The 18,019-nt window shown below is 44.0% G+C and overlaps 1 long non-coding RNA gene across 1 annotated transcript; it reads left to right on the top strand.

Annotated features, from left to right (window-relative positions):
- The first annotated feature begins 5,066 nt into the window (after positions 1-5,066).
- LOC125540893 (uncharacterized) lies at positions 5,067-8,666 on the top strand. The gene is made up of 4 exons (XR_007297403.2): positions 5,067-5,544; positions 5,614-5,730; positions 7,464-7,600; positions 8,286-8,666. It is a non-coding gene; the product is annotated as an uncharacterized LOC125540893 (long non-coding RNA).
- Positions 8,667-18,019: the final 9,353 nt, after the last annotated feature.

Genomic DNA, 18,019 nt, shown 5'->3' with positions numbered 1-18,019 from the left:
TATCCTACTGGTCAGGAGGATTGCTGAGAGCTGCTCTCGGCAAAGATATCGTCATTTTTTTTCAAAAATATTTAGCAAGTTATTTGAAACTTTTGCTGATAAATGTGACCAGTGGGATCACATGTCAGTTAGAAAGAACACACCAAAAAAAATAGAATGTTGAATATGCTTTGCTGAGTGTCGAACTGCGGCTCTCGGTAAAATACACAGTAACTGATGGAGCCGTCTGTTGCGGATGGGCATGCCACGTGGCCCCTCTTTGCCGTGAGCGACTCTCAGCGTCTGCAGGTTTTGTCGTGCGGTGCCTTTTTGCCGTGAGGCAGTGACGGCAAAGATGACAGTTTACCATGAAACTGGATTTGCCGAGAGTGCCAAGTGTCCGTGTTTTAGTACTCGGCGAAGGGCATTACATCCGGCGCGCGATGTGAAAATTCCAGTATTGAATATGTTTTCACCGTTAGGTTTCTCGCAATATCACCATGCATACATATGCTACATTTTCATAGAATGCACTACAGATTACTGAATATTTGTTACTACAAAAAAATCGGCAGACACAAAAATCCGCGTACGCTTCTATAGTACCTCTATTTTGTACTACAGTACTACTAGCACACTGAAATTCATACAATCTTGTCAAAGTATATTAATTACTACGTACTAGCAATCCTCGAACTCACGCACGAACACATCACACATGAATTTCTTCAAGCGCTGGTGGAGCTCCTCCTCTCCGCGAGCGTCGAGTCCGCCTCCGAGCAGTCCACGACGCGCTGGGGCTCTTGACGGGACGATCCCACCGGCAGCGGGAGTTCCGCCGTTGCTTCCTTCGGGCAGCTCCGGGGCGTCTGATCGTGCAGGTCTTCTCCTGGGAAGCGGAGGATGTCTGCCATTGCCATGGAAGCGAAGAGACGCAGGTTGAAGAACGACATCGTGGCAAGATTGGCTGGCTACTTGGCTTTGGGGCCCTCGTTTCTTGCACAATGTCAATGGATACGGTGCCGATCGATCGAGCCTGTCGTCATATATATATCAGGTTTGCTATTTCACATCTAAATGTGAAATAACTATCCCACATCTAACTTCCTAGCCATTAGATATATAACATATTAAGATTCGTGATTTTTGCCTTCACTTCTTCGTGTCTTGTTTTTTTAGGAGCTTCCTGTCTTTTTGTTTGTTGAGACGTGTGCGTATCAAAATTTTGTTGCCTGGGCCGCTTCGTGCCAGCTTTGCTTTGCCTGGGCCGCTCCTATTGTGGAATTATTTCCATCGATTTTTTGTGTGTGCCGGTCTCCTGTAGTCTTTAGAGCTGGTTGTCTTTTTTTGAGCCATTCGCGTGCTTGTGCTGTGGAAACAAGGCGTCATGTCTTTCCATTTATTTTTGCCTCGTCATTTTACTTTTTTGTTTTTATTTTGTTGTTTCATTATTTGTTTTAAATTATGAAGTATTTTATACTCATGATCTTTTGTCTTTTATTTATATTTATTTTTTGTTTTCTTTTTTTCTTTTTTAATTTATGAATTTCACTCAGCCATCTTTTCGCTTTAAATGTCATGCAAATCTTGATCAAGAGTTGTTTTCTCGCATGGCTATCGTGTCACGTCGTGGGTCAGCTGACTACTTGTCGGCCTTGCTCATCCAACTTAGTCGCCCTAGTTTCTAATCGCCCCAGTTGCAAGGCAACCATGTACTCGCAACTTGGGGGATGTAGTTTTGTAGTTGTCCCAGTTGCAAGTCCACCCTCGACTCGCAACTCGGGCGGTGTTGTTTTTTGTTCTTATTTCATAGTAGTTGCAATTAGACCCTCGACCCGCAACTAGGGGTTTCTGTCGGCCCAGTTGCAAGTCTACCCTTGACTCACAACTCGGGAGGGTGTTGTTTTGTTTCAGCCCATTTGCAAGTCCACCCCTCACTTGCAACTCGAGGGATGTAGTTTCTAATCGCCCCAGTTGCAAGACAACCATGTACTCACAACTCGGGAGGGTGTAATTTTGTAGTTGCCGTAGTTGCAAGTCGACCGTTAACTTGCAACTCGGGGGGTGTTGTTTTTTGTTCTTGTTTCATAGTAGTTGCAATTAGACCCTCGACCAGCAACTAGGGGTTTCTGTCGGCCTAGTTGCAAGTCCACCCTCGTCTCGCAACTTGGGAGGGTGTTGTTTTGTTTTCACCACAGTTGCAAGTCCACCCCCGACTTGCAACTTGAGGGATGTAGTTTACAATCGCCCCAGTTGCAAGACAACCATGTACTCACAACTTGGGAGGGTGTAGTTTTGTAGTTGCCCTAGTTGCAAGTCGACCCTCAACTCGCAACTCGGGGGGTGTTGTTTTTTGTTCTTGTTTCATAGTAGTTGCAATTAGACCCTCGACCAGCAACTAGGGGTTTCTGTCGGCCTAGTTGCAAGTCCACCCTCGTCTCGCAACTCGGGAGGGTGTTGTTTTGTTTTCACCACAGTTGCAAGTCCACCCCCGACTTGCAACTTGAGGGATGTAGTTTACAATCGCCCCAGTTGCAAGACAACCATGTACTCACAACTTGGGAGGGTGTAGTTTTGTAGTTGCCCTAGTTGCAAGTCGACCCTCAACTCGCAACTCGGGGGGTGTTGTTTTTTGTTCTTGTTTCATAGTAGTTGCAATTAGACCCTCGACCAGCAACTAGGGGTTTCTGTCGGCCTAGTTGCAAGTCCACCCTCGTCTCGCAACTCGGGAGGGTGTTGTTTTGTTTTCACCACAGTTGCAAGTCCACCCCCGACTTGCAACTCGAGGGATGTAGTTTGCAATCGCCCCAGTTGCAAGTCCACCGCCGTCTCGCAACTCGGGGAGGGTGTCTTTTGTTGTTTGTTTTCACCCCAGTTGCAAGTCTACACCCGACTTGCAACTCGAGGGATATAGTTTGTAATTGCTCCAGTTGCAAGTCAATCGTGTACTCGCAACTCGGGAGGGTGTAGTTTTGTAGCCCTAGTTGCAAGTCCACCCTCGACTCCCAACTCGGGGGGTGTTGTTTTTTTGTTCTTGTTTCATAGTAGTTGCAATTAGACCTTCGACCTGCAACTAGGGGTTTCTGTTGGCCCAGTTGCAAGTCCACACTTGACGCAACTCAGGAGGGTGTTGTTTTGTTTTTACCCCAGTTGCAAGTCCACCCCCGACTTGCAACTGGATATGTATTTTGTTTTTCATCCCAGTTGCAAATCCACGCTTGACACGCAACTGGGCTTGTAGTTTATTATTCTCCCAATTGCAAACCCATCCTCGAATCGCAAATGATATTTTAGTTTTGTGTAGTTGTCCGAGTTGCAAGTCCTCCCTCAACTTGCAACTAGGCTTGTAGTTTGTTTCGTCCCGATTGCACTTCCATCCTCTATTGGTTTTCTGGTTATTCTTTTGGTTTTTTTCTATTTCTTTTTTTTTTGCTTCTTTTGCTTCGCATTTTGTTTTTAATTATTTTGAACATTTTCAAATATATGAACAATTTTCAATTCATGAAAATTTTGGAGCTTTGTGATTTATTTATTTTGAATCAGCGAACATTTTCTGAATCCACGAACTATTTTTAACACTTTTGGATGCACGATCAATTGTTCAGTATGTGTTCAAAATATTATTTAGTGTATATTATAAAAATGTTTTACCGTATATTTAAAAGGGTTCTATGTATATTAAAAAAGATTAAGTTTGTATTAAAAAAATATTTAGTGTGTATTAAAAAAGCTTAGTGAATATAATTTAAAAAGCTCATTGTATATAAAAAAGTTCACTGTATATTAAAAAATGTATATTACCACAAATTCGTGAACATATTTCTGATTTTTTTAATCAAACTTTGTCTTTTACTGAAAATTAATGCATAAAATATAAAGAGTGGAACGGGAAAGCAAAAACCAAAGGGCAAAAAAAAATCATTTATAGCCTATTAGAAGCTAGCGATCAGAGACACGCCGCTAAAAAGTGGGCAATAAAACGCAAAAACTAACAAATCGATGGTAGAGCTACTTTATTTTCACTGATATACATCTGATCACTAGCTTTTCCTGGAAAAAAATTCTGATCCTTAGCTTCGAGTAGTGATACAACACAACTTATCAAGGTGCTTGCTGCTTCTCCCTACGTCGCCATCCGATCTAATATGATCTCACTAGTAGAAAACAGGGCTTTGGTCCAGGCCGAGTCAGCCCATTAGTCCCGGTTCAGTCTAGAACGGTTCGTGAGCCCAGGGGGCCGGCCGGGCCACATGGGCCATTGGTCCCGGTTCATCTGGACCTTTTGATCCCGGTTGGTGGGACGAACCGGGACCAATGGGCTTCGCTCCTGGCCCACCACCATTGGTCCCGGTTGGTGGCTTGAACCGGGACCAAAGGCTCCCCTTTAGTCCCGGTTCATGCCATCAACCGGGACCAATGAGGTGCCTATATATACCCCCTCGCGCAAGAGCAGAGCACAGTGCTCTGTTTTTTCTGGCCGAGGGGGAGAGGGCTTTGTGGTGCTCTAGCTCACCTCCTATGCACATGAGGTGTTCGATGGAATGCCCGAGCCACACTACTTAAGCTTTCTCCTCTCGAAGCTCGACCTCCAAGCTCCATTTTCCTCGAGATTTGTCTAGATTTAGCGGTCCGTCACGCCCCGTCCCCGTCTTCACCGCCGTCGATCACCCGCGCCGATCTCATCACCGACACCACCGTGGTGAGCCTCTTGTTCTTATCTTCACTACAAAAAACCTGTTAATCCATGACAGATTTCTGGTGACGTTCCCAAAAACTGTCACAAATTATGACGGTTTATCAGGTTCGTCGCAAAATCCGTCACATATACGCAACATGAGGATGGCCCCCCCAACCCGGTAGCCCCATTATGACAAATAAAGAGGGGCCGTCACGAAAACCGTCACGAGTCGACTCACGAAGCCTATATTTTTTGTTCTTATATACCATTAGGATCGTCATGGATGGATGGCGCTGATGTGGCAATCCAGCGTGAGGGAAAACTCGTGTTGTGATTGGTTGAGCTAGCCGTCCCACGGATCGCAAATCCAGACCATCTCCTCTTCTGTGATCCAACGACAAGCAATCAACTCCATCCTTCCCGACTCCTCTGTAGATCTCGATCGACTTCTTCCATCTCCTTTGTCAGCCCCGACTCCCCAGGTCTCACTGTTTCCAGATCCCCAACCCTCCCCATCCATGGCCGCCGCCACCTCCCCATCCATGGCCGCCGCCACCTCCCCATCCATGGCCATCTTCTAGGGGAAGATCCCGCAACCGCTGCGACGATAGCCTTGTTCCCGGAGGCGGGGACGACCCTGAAGGCGAACCTAGTGCACGCGACGCCGGTGCCGTTATTGCGGGTCGGGCGGCGGTCAGATCCACCACGGCAACAACCGGCGTCCTCTCCCTCTCTATCCATCTTTCTCCCATGACTGAGAAGAGGGCTTCGTCAAGGATCCCATTATGGATGTCAATGTGGGAGGCTGCTTCCTCCCCTTCCAGATCGACCATCCATGGATGGAGGCTATGAGAGCTGAGTGAGCACACACATGGTTGCGCTTCAAGGTCAGCCCTTGCCCATCTTTTCAATTCGATTTGATTTGATCTCCTTCCCTGATTTCCTTCGCCACACAGCTGCAGCTCAATAGATGCAGGGACGCCGCAATGGAGCAAGTAAGGCCTCCCTTCTCCCACTGTTTCTTCAGATCCGCCACGGCCAGCCATATCCGGCGCCCCTGCACCACCGTGGTGGTAAGATGAAGACCCTTCCTTCCTCTTTGCAGCATTTTAGTTTACCTCCCCCCTGCCCACTCGCGGAGCCTGGGACATGGCCCCCCTTCCAAAAGTGCAATTTTCTTTGAACCATGAATACTAAGCGTTCTAGTGTGCCGCATCACATAGGTGCATAGCTAGCTTGATTGATTTTGTATGCGCGTACTTCCGGTACGTGAAGCTCTGTCGGTCAAAAGTCTCCACGGCTTGCCTCCATGCTTTTCATCTGTGATAATTTGATTACTAAGTAGTCCATGCAATTCCTCAATCTTGTTTTTCCAATTTTTGTTTGGACTGCTAACTGCCGCACAACCGCCGAGCCAGCGTCGCACACTGTTGCACGCCACCGACTGTCGATGAGCCGAGCTGCCATGTTTCATGTATATTTTGCTATTATTCTAAAATTTGCCCCCCTCTTGATTTTTTGTCACGCTCCGCCACCGCTCCTGCCTAGCTAGCAAACTAGTTTTCTTTGGTCCAATCTGATCCTATCCTATCCATGGAGTAGCTTGGACTTGGTTCCAGTTTACTTTGTACATGCATGGGTGGTTGGTTTCAGAGAGAGAGAGATGGATGGTGCAGGCCTTGCTTCTATTTTGTTTTAGCCGTAACAAATTTATCAACCGAGCTAGCTTCAAGTTTTATTACCATGGTTTCGGGTTGGTCCTGCTTAGGTCAAATTGATCCATTTTCTTGGTTAAATTTATATAGAGCTCTCCATGCCCAAGTATGAAAAAATCTTGCTGCCAATTTGATTCCACAATTGGCGTCTTTTTTTACTGTTATATTAGCCGTGCCACTGAACTTTCAACCTTTAACCATTACTTGTGTAAATCCAGAATTTCTTCTGTTATGAATAGAGTGTTTGCTTTCTGTGCTGCAAAAATAATCCATTCATCGCTCATTTGACATGTGCAAGCAATGTGTACATACTGCATTTAAATTCCAGCCCAGCTAGATTTTAGTTGAAGCATTTGACCAAGCCATCTTGGTTTGCTGCATTTTCTCCTTACTAGCTTTTTATTCTTCTTCATGTTTTGAAGGGGGTTATTTAGAATAGCCACAAAGCAGAAAGAACAAACATTCCACTTCAGTAAAAGCGTCATGATCCTGACACTCTTATCATTTTGTTAGTGACATACGTGTCATGTCAATGCTTGCCGGACGCTAGTCCTACTGGGTAGTATAGCTAATTCTTTGCGCTTCAGAACATTCAAGAGCTCTTTAGTCCTACCAAAAAAGTTTTTTATGTTTACCTTACACAAAATATTCATATTTCTCACCTTTTAACTCATCTAGCTGACCTGTCACTGCCTAAAATTGCTGCTGGATAGGGGCTGTTTGGTTAGTGCTCCCGTTCTTGGTGGGCTAAACATATTTGTTTGTTTGTTTGATTTGGAGCAGCAGATGCTCTCCATCGACGAATGGGACCCCATGCCTAAGTCGTTGATTGCCTCATTTTATCCACCTTCACCATATATTCATTTGATTGCCTACTACATCTTCACTTAAATACTCAGAATGTTACTGTCCAGATTTTGGTAAATTGGACTGACTAGATATCTTTTCTTGTTATTTTTTTGGTGAAAAATAAATATTGCAATTTATTCTTATATTTTCCTTCAACTTGGCAAACAGGTTACATTGACTATATTTTTTTCCATCCGTACAATTGTGATCTGATCTTGCATTTCATTTTTTGGTTTCTAAAGAGGTGGAAGAAATCTCTTGAGGCCAAACCGCAGGGAGGATGGCGGCCAACAATCGGTACATGTTCTCAAGGTCCCATGGAACTGGGTACAGGTGCGGCTGTGTGCTCGTGATCCCCATCCAATGCTGCGCATCCAAGGTACAGTAGCGGCACGAAAGCTGCCACTTTCTCCCTATCCATAAATGTTTGATCTGGCTGGTGGTCACATGATTTGTTTCTATGTAATCATCTCAACTCAATAGGGAACTCGCTATATTAGGATTGATTTTCTTTCTGTCCATCATTGGATTTCACTATGGTCTTAATCAGGTCCAATTTTATCATTTTCTGTTATTTTCATGAACATCACAGATCTCATAATACTATATCCATCATTGCCAGGCCGCTTGTTATTCTTCTTTTTCTTTTTTCACATGATTGTACTTTATGAATGACTAGCTAACTGATTGGACCCTTTTGCATTGACTAGCCCTTTTTTACTAACCTATATGTAGAACCAAACCATGGAACTGATTTGCTCTTTATTGCGACTGTATGTGTGTTGTGAAATTAAGAAAGGGAAAGAATATATGTACCAGGACCTTTATCATCAATTTCTGTGCTTTTGTTTCTTTTGATGTTTGATATTTCAAACATGATGTTATGTTATCCTGAAAACATTGTTGGTTGCTAGCTTGTGCTGCATTGTCGTCACAGTAAAAATACCATTATTTGAAGCTAACATGCATGGTTCACTTTACCTTTGGTACAGTTTTGTGTATGTACGAAAACCCATGCTTAAACCCATACTTTTGAGTTAGCCTTACAATTTTTCTATGTGCAGGCAACGTCGCGCCGGTCCTTGGGAGCATAGGTTGAGGTGATATGGTGACTTCCTTCACTGATGTCGGCGGGGATGGCTGGATCTGTGTCCGGGAAGGCATGGGAATGACCCCTGGTTGCTGTCTGTTGAGCGTTGGGAGGCAGTGGCTGCAAAGTAGCATAGGGTGTTCTCTAGCACTTGTTTGGCACTTGTTTGGCACTTGTTTCTAGATTGAAGTTTCTTGTGTTTTTGCTCCAGCACATGGTATCGTCTCGACATGTGTGTAATTTTGCGTTTTTGTGGTCTTTTTTCCTTTTGCATAAATTGTTATTTTTCTGGTGATTTCCTTTTATTTAATTACATAGCATGTATTTTCTATAAAAAATATTGGCTTAAATTAAAAAAATCATGGACCAAGAGAAATGCGACATGGGCTAATCTAGAGGGCTGAAATTAGTTGGCCTTGGACAGATTTGACATTTAATGGGCTGAGATTCCAATTGGGCCGACTACTACATGGCGGTAGGTAATGAAAAATAATGGGCCGAAATTATAATTGGGCTGCTTAGTGTATGGGCTGCCACGTCAGATCCATGTCAAATGATGACATGGAAGACATGTTAACGCCGTTATGAGCATGTCAGTTAAGTGCCATGCATGACGGTAAAAAACTGTCATGAATCCATGACGGTCTCACATATCCGTCAAGGATGGCATTGTGGTCAAATTATGACGCGATATACATGACGGATTTCAAATCCATCACGCGTGTCCTTCCTTGACGGTTTAACGCTAGTCCATGACGGACTTATACCGTCATGTATTAACAGGATTCTTGTAGTGCTTCTTTTTGAAAGGAAAAATATTCTTACTTGTATGTTTAGATAGATACTTGTATCATTTTCTTACATTTATTATTGCATCTTATATAGTGCGATGGTTTTGGTATCCGCCCCCGTCGGCCCTCGTCCTGTCTATGATTCGGATGTGGTATGTATATTATCTTTATAACTATTGGTTCATTTATTGTTTATGAAAATTATGCCGACCAACGTGACATAGATTTTATTTATCTAGGATGTATGTGAATCGGAAATGCCAACCGACCCTATTGTCGAGAGGTTAAATTTAGTTGAAGAAGAAAACAATTTGTTGAAGGAAAAAATAAAAAAAATTGAGGAGGAGAAGGTGATATTGGAGTTGCATGTTGCGGATGTCGTCGATGATCACAAGATCAAGATGGATGCAATGCGCTTGTAGATTAGAAAGATTAGAAAATATGCCATTCATACCGAGGCTTGGTATCATTATGCTGTTGGATCAATTGTTACCTTGGTTGCGATTATGATCGCATTTGTTTTCGCATTGAAATGTTTTACATAGTTTCAATGTATGGTTTAATTAATTAGATGCTCTGGAGAGCTATATGTTGTTAGATGAGAACTATGTATGCACTTTGGTTTTAATGTGATGATGAACTTCTATTAATTTGGACACTTAATTATATATAATGCACGCAGATGAACCGGCAATGGATGTACGGTGACAGACACACCCGCGAGTACATTAAGGGCGTGCATGAGTTTCTCGATGCGGCTGAGGCAAACAAGCAGAATGGTTTTATGTGTTGTCCATGCACTGAATGTGGGAATACGAGGTCTTACTCTAACCGGAAAATCCTTCACTCCCACGTGCTTTACAAGGGTTTCACGCCACACTATAATGTTTGGACGAGGCACGGAGAAATAGGGGTTATGATGGAAGACGGCGAAGAAGAAGAGTACGATGACAACTATGTGCCCCCTGAATACGGTGATGCTGCAACGGGGGGAGCTGGTGAAGATCAAGAGGAACCAGGCGATGTGCCCAATGATGCTGCCATGGGTGAAGCTGCTGAAGATCAAGAGGAACCAGACGATGTGCCCGATGATGATGATCTTCGCCGGGTCATTGTCGATGCAAGGACGCAATGCATTAGTCAAAAGGAGAAGCTGAAGTTCGATCGCATGTTAGAGGATCACAAAAAAGGGTTATACCCCAATTGCGAAGATGGCAACACAAAGCTCGGTACCGTACTGGAATTGCTGCAGTGGAAGGCAGAGAATGCTGTGACTGACAAAGGATTTGAGAAGCTACTGAAAATATTGAAGAAGAAGCTTCCAAAGGATAACGAATTGCCCGACAGTACATACGCAGCAAAGAAGGTCGTATGCCCTCTAGGATTGGAGGTGGAGAAGATACATGCATGCCCTAATGACTGCATCCTCTACCGCGGTGCATACAAGGATCTGAATGCATGCCCGGTATGCGGTGCATTGCGGTATAAGATCAGACGAGATGACCCTGGTGATGTTGACGACGAGCCCCTCAGGAAGAGGGTTCCTGCGAAGGTGATGTGGTATGCTCCTATAATACCACGGTTGAAACGTCTGTTCAAAAACGAAGAGCATGCCAAGTTGATGTGATGGCACAGTGAGAACCGAAAAAAAGATGGGAAGTTGAGAGCACCCGCTGACGGGTCGCAGTGGAGAAAAATCGAGAGAAAGTACTGGGATGAGTTTGCAAAGGACCCAAGGAATGTATGGTTTGCTTTAAGCGCGGATGGCATTAATCCTTTTGGGGAGCAGAGCAGCAATCACAGCACTTGGCCCGTGACTCTATGTATGTATAACCTTCCTCCTTGGATGTGCATGAAGCGGAAGTTCATTATGATGCCAGTTCTCATCCAAGGCCCTAAGCAACCCGGCAACGACATTGATGTGTACCTAAGGCCATTAGTTGAAGAACTTTTACAGCTTTGGAATGGAAACGGTGTACGTACGTGGGATGAGCACAGACAGGAGGAATTTAACCTTAAGGCGTTGCTGTTCGTGACCATCAACGATTGGCCCACTCTCAGTAACCTTTCAGGACAGACAAACAAAGGATACCACGCATGCACGCACTGTTTATATTACACTGAAAGTATATACTTGGACAAATGCAGGAAGAATGTGTACCTGGGCCATCGTCAATTTCTTCCGACCAACCATCAATGTCGAAAGAAAGGCAAGCATTTCAAAGGCGAGGCAGATCACCGGAAGAAGCCCGCCATGCGCACCGGTGATCACGTGCTTGCTATGGTCAATGATTTACACTACGTAATCTTTGGAAAGGGTCCCGGTGGACTAGCTGTTCCGAATGACGCTGAGGGACACGCACCCATGTGGAATAAGAAATCTATATTTTGGGACCTACCCTACTGGAAAGACCTAGAGGTCCGCTCCTCAATCGACGTGATGCATGTGACGAAGAACCTTTGCGTGAACCTGCTAGGCTTCTTGGGCGTGTATGGGAAGACAAAAGATACACCCGAGGCACGGGAGGACCTGCAACGTTTGCACGAAAAAGACGGAATGCCTCCGAAGCAGTATAAAGGTCCTGCCAGCTACGCTCTTACGAAAGAAGAGAAAGAAATCTTCTTTGAATGCCTGCTCAGTATGAAGGTCACGACTGGCTTCTCGTCGAATATAAAGGGAATAATAAATATGCCAGAGAAAAAGTTTCAGAACCTAAAGTCTCATGACTGCCACGTGATTATGACACAACTGCTTCCGGTTGCATTGAGGGGGCTTCTACCGGAAAACGTCCGATTAGCCATTGTGAAACTATGTGCATTCCTCAATGCAATCTCTCAGAAGGTGATCGATCCAGAAATCGTACCAAGGCTAAGGAGTGATGTGGCGCAATGTCTTATCAGTTTCGAGCTGGTGTTCCCACCATCCTTCTTCAATATCATGACGCACGTCCTAGTTCATCTAGTCGACGAGATTGTCATCCTGGGGCCCGTATTTCTACACAATATGTTCCCCTTTGAGAGGTTCATGGGAGTCCTAAAGAAATATGTCCATAACCGCGCTAGGCCAGAAGGAAGCATCTCCATGGGCCATCAAACAGAGGATGTTATCGGGTTTTGTGTTGACTTCATTCCTGGCCTTAACAAGATAGGTCTCCCTAAATCGCGGTATGAGGGGAGACTGACTGGAAAAGGCACTCTTGGAAGAGACTCAATAATATGCAGGGACGGATACTCTTGGTCTCAAGCACACTACACAGTTCTACAGAACTCTACCTTGGTGACCCCGTATGTCGATGAACACAAGAACAGTCTGCGCTCCAAACACCCGGAGCAGTGCGACGACTGGATTACATGTGAACACATCAGGACTTTCAGCAGTTGGTTGGAAACACGTCTCAGAGGTGACAACACTGTTTGTGATGAGTTGTACTTGTTGTCCAGGGGACCATCTTTGACTGTATTGACTTACAAAGGATACGAGATAAATGGGAATACATTTTACACGATCGCCCAAGATCAAAAGAGCACCAACCAAAACAGCGGTGTCCGCTTTGATGCAGCAACCGAGAGCGGAAAGGACACATATTATGGTTACATAGTGGACATATGGGAACTTGACTACGGACCTGATTTTAAGGTCCCTTTGTTTAAGTGCAAATGGGTCAATCTGTTAGGCGGCGGGGTACAGGTAGACCCACAGTACGGAATGACAACAGTGGATCTGAAAAATCTTGGGTACACTGACGAACCGTTCATCCTAGCCAATGATGTGGCATAGGTTATCTATGTGAAGGACATGTCTACCAAACCGAGAAAAAGAAAAGATAAGGAAGCGAATACATCATACGATGAGCCAAAGCGCCACATAGTTCTTTCAGGAAAAAGGGACATCCTGGGAGTGGACGGCAAGACAGACATGTCTGAAGATTATGAAAAGTTTCATGAAATTCCTCCCTTCAATATCAAGGCTGACCCAAGCATCCTGATAAACAATGAAGATTATCCATGGTTACGGCGCAATAAGCAAATGACACAAGCGAAGAAAAAGTGAAGACTTTCTCCCGCAACTATTATGATGATACCATGCCAAATTTGTAACAGACGAACATGCTACCATTGTCCGTTTTGTACATGCACATGCTATGTGGGTGAAATTATGATACCATCCCAACTTTCAACTTTTTCAGAGTTCATTTGAAATGCTTTCATGTCTTATGATTCAAGGTTTTATGTGTTGAGGAAAATGGATCAATATGTCAGGAGGCGGGGTACAGGTAGACCCACAGTACGGTATGACAACAGTGGATCTAAACAATCTTGGGTACACAGACGAACCATTCGTCCTAGCCAATGATGTGGCGCAGTTATTGTCCGAAACTTTGATACTTCGAAAGTGATTGTCCATTTTGTACAGAAGTGCATCAAGTTTTTGTCGTAACCCTCTCTACTTTTTGGAACATGCTATGTGGGTGAAATGATGATACCATGCCAACTTTCAACCTTTTCAGAGTTCATTTTTAAATGCTTTCCAATTTCAGAGTCATTTAGCTCAAAGAATGAATTAATAGCAAACAGAATGAACTACAAAACTTTTATGAAAATAAAAACAATCAATTAAAATATTATGTTATGATCAACTAAAATAAAACTATAATATTCTTCAATAGCAAAAAGAATATAATTTTTGTGACCTAAAATCAAACTATAAGTATTTAATTGTAAGTATAAATAAAAAATAAATAGCAAAAAAGAAAAAAAAAATTCTATTTTTATAGTAAAGTTATTCATAAACTAGTGATTCACACAAATTTTAAAAAATACAAATTTAAACTATTCAAAATTTTAAAACTAATGGCACTAACAGAAAGTTTATAATGTTTGTGACCTAAAATCAAAAAGAAATCACTAAAAAACTATAAGTATTTAGTTGTAAGTATAAATAAAAAATAAATAGAAAAAAATTCTATTTTTATAGTAAAGTTATTCATAAACTAGTGATTCACACAAATTTTTAAAAATTCAAATTTAAACTATTCAAAATTTAAAACTAATGGCACTAACAGAAAGTTTATAATTTTTGTGACCTAAAAGTAAAAAGAAATCACTAAAAAACTGTAAGTATTTAGTTTTAAGTAGAAATAAAAAAATAAAAAACCAAAAAAATGTAGAAATAAAAAAGAAAAAACCAAAAAAAAATGCCACCTACTGGGCCTCCACGGCCTGAATACGACTAGAAACCCTACATGGGCCAGGATTCAGGCCCGCAGAAGGCCCAATAGGCCCACAGGCAGTAGCAAGTTTAGGCCCGAAATCCTGCATTAGAGAGGAGCTCGAATGGGGAGGCACACCAGCGCTTATAAACAAGTGCCGGCGCCCTTCAGCTAGCGATGTGGGACTAAACTTTTGGGCGCGGGGCAGCACAAGGCCATTGGTCCCGGTTGGTGGCACCAACCGGGACCAATGCCCCCCTTTAGTCCCGGTTGGTGCCACCAACCGGGATCAAAGGCCGCCGCTTCCCGCCCTTTGGGCTGCTGAAAATTGGCCTTTGGTCCCGGTTCGTGGCACCAACCGGGACCAAAGGGGGGCATTGGTCACGGTTCGTGCCACGAACCGGGACCATTGCTCTGGGTATATAAGGTAGCACTTGTGAAAATTTCGCCAATCGCTCCCATTCGCCCCCGACGCCCCTAGGCCGTTCGTCGTCGTCGTCGCCGCCCCGATCGAGCCCGTCGTCGCCCGCTCCCCGTCGCCGTCGCCCCGCGCCGCCGCAGGCCTTGTCCCCGTCGCTGCTTGCGCCGTCGCCGGCCTCCTCCTCGTCGCTACGTGCGCCATCTCCGGCCCCCTCCCCGTCGCCCCGCGCCGCGTCGCCGGCCTCCCCCGCGCCGTCGCCCCTGCCCCGCCCGTCGCCGTCGCCCCTGCCCCGCCCGTCGTCGTCGCCCCGCCCGTCTCCGTCGCCCCGCCCCGCCCGTCACCGTCGCCGCGGCCCGCCCGTCATCGTCGCCGTCGCCTTGCCCGTTGGTCCGGCCGGCGCCCCTCCCCTATTTTTTATATATTATATATGCTTGTGTATATTGCCTCTTTGTGTATATTATGCATATATGTATTGTGTATATTGCTTCTTTTCAGATTTTTTTTCATATATATGTTTGTATTTTGTATTTTTCTTTTTTATAAAAATGTATATATGTTTTTATGTTCTCTGTGTATATATGTTCATATATGCAAAAGTTAGGTTTAAATATTTAGAAAAGGATTATCTATATATGTTCTCTGATTTAGTACATTTTAGGTTACTTTCATTTTTAGAAAAGTTTTATATATTTAGGAGAGGAAAAAGGAAAATAAGAAGAGGAAAAAGGAGAAGAAGAGGAGAGGAAGAAAAGGAAGAGGAGAAGAAGAAAGGAATAGAGGAGAAGAAGAAAAAAATAGAATTTTTTTTCTATTTTTTCTTCTTCTCCTCTTTTTTTTCTTCTTTTTTTTCTTCGATCTTCTCCCCCTCCCGATAGGAAAGTTTTATATAGAAAGTTACAATTTTAGAAAAGTTTTATATATGCAAAAGTTACAATTTTAGAAAAAGAAGGATAGGAAAGAAGAAAATAAGAAGAGGAAAGAAAGAAGAAGAGGAGAGGAAAAGAAGAGGAGAAATAAATAAGAAGAAGAAAAAAGAAGAAAAAGAAGAGGAGAAGAAGAAAGGAATAGTGGAGAAGAAGAGAAAATAGAATATTCTATTTTCTCTTCTTCTCCACTATTCCTTTCTTCTTCTCCTCTTTTTTTTCTTCTTTTTTTCTTCGATCTTCTCCTCTAGCTATTCCTTTCTTCTTCTCCTCTATTTTCTTCTTCTTCTTCTTCTTCTTCTTCTTCTTCTTCTTAATTTTTATCGGGAACGAGGGTGTCGAGGATCGCCGAGGGGTCGAGGGTCGGGAACTAGGGTAGAGGGTCGAGGGTCGTTAAGGGGTCAAGGGTCGAGGGTTTTAGGGTCGAGGGTTCGAGGGTTCTATAGGGTCGAGGGTCGAGGGTTCCAGCAGGGTCGTCTAGGGGTCGAGGGTTCCAGGGGTCGAGGATTGCCGAGGGGTCGAGAGAGGTTTCCTAGTGTCAAAGTATTGAAGAAATCCATGCCTTCATCATTAGCCGGAAGTAACCAGGGCATGTTGGTACGAAGTTCTGCAAAGTTGTTCTGGAATGGAGTCCCGGATAGAATAATCCGCCTTTTGGTACGAATTCAGCAAAGGCCTTCCAAATAGCGATATCCGGAAGGCTCTTGCTGAACTTTGTACCAAAAAGCGAATTATCCTATCTGGGACTCCGTTCCAGAACAACTTTGAAGAGCTTCATACCATCATGCACATGTTACTTTCGCCTAATGATGAAGACATGGTTTTGTTGAATCCTTTGACACTACGCAACCTCCCGACCCCTCGGCGATCCTCTCGAACATGAGAGGAAGAAAAGGATAAAAAAAGAAGAGGAAGAAGAAAAAAAAAGAGGAGAAGAAAGAATAGAGGAGAAGAAGAGGAGAAGAAAGAATAGAGGAGTTCTTCTCCTCTATTCTTTCTTATCCTCTTTTTTTTTCTTCTTCTTCCTCTTTTTTTTATCGGGAACGAGGGTCGTCGAGGGACATAGATGTAGTGTCGTCGTTGTCGATATATACCCCCTCCCGATAGCTTGCTATGATTAGGTAGCTAGTTCTACGTTTGGCACTAGTATATCCATCTGTCATGTTTGAATAATAATTGCCATGTTGTAAATATTTGTAGAAACTATGGACACCGCCCGAGACGAAGCAAAAGAAGCGTTGTTGAGGGACATAATCGCAGAAGGAACTGATGCCGTCTCGTTGTTTCTCAACGACACCGATGGTCTGGAAGGAGAGGGTGAACAAGCTGGCTACGATGACCTAATGCCGGTGCAAGAAGAAGAACATGAGGACGGCTCCGGTGACCCAATGCCGGTGCAAGAAGGAGACCGTGATGACAGCTCTGGTGACCGAACCGAGTCCGGCAGGGTTTGGAGAAAATTCACCAGAAAAGTTCCGGGACTGCCGAAGGAGCTGGAATTTAGACACTCGAAAGTAAGTACTATAGTAGCATGTTCCGCGCATCTCCTAGCTAGTGATTCAAGCGCTAGTTTCATCAATACCATTTAGCATTCTTGCTTATCAGTTTGATTGACCTCTATTTCTTGTAAAGTGGTTGTGGCAGGAACAAGGGAATGATTTCTGTGGTTACTACGTCTGCGAGTCCATCCGCCACACAACCTGTGAGCGGGGCGGGTACTCTAACGAACAATATGAAGTACGTAAATAACAACATTCACAATTTTATTTTATTACCATCATCCGTGTTGAGTTTCATTCATTCATATATATATGTATTGACCCCCTTCTTCAAATTAGATGTTTCGAAAGCGGGATGAACTCCTAGCACCAGCTCGCATGCGAGCAATTCAAGAGGAATTGGCGGCATTCTTTCTTGACCACGTGATCGCTGAAGACGGAGAATACTATGTGAACCATGAGTCCGTATGATTATATTTGTAAGAGATAATTATTGTATATATGTAGCCGGTAGTGTCGGATAGATATACGAGAACTTGTTGTTCGACCAATCTCTCGGAGAAGGAGAGGTGGTCGGTATCACTTCTCTCTGTATGCATATATGTTCATGACGATCTTCTGTTTCCTTCGTTTGCTTACTAGCTAGCTAGCGTGTCTAGTCCTCTCTATACGTATGTATAGTACGTAGCGTCGACCAAGCACGGACATAAGAGAGGACACTTCTCTCTATTAATTATAGCTACCTAACACAATAACAAAAACCCCAGCCACAGAAATGCTGACGCGTGGATGCCTATTGGTCCCGGTTGGTGCCACCAACCGGGATCAAAGGGTCTCCTGCCTGGGCTCTGCGCACTGCCCACG

The sequence above is a fragment of the Triticum urartu genome, chromosome 2A, assembly GCF_056163025.1.
Source record: "Triticum urartu cultivar PI428250 chromosome 2A, HENAU_Tu73, whole genome shotgun sequence".
NCBI classification, from domain to species: Eukaryota; Viridiplantae; Streptophyta; class Magnoliopsida; order Poales; family Poaceae; genus Triticum; species Triticum urartu.
The sequence above is the reverse complement of the archived record's forward strand: the minus strand, read 5'-3'. Positions and strand labels throughout refer to the sequence as shown.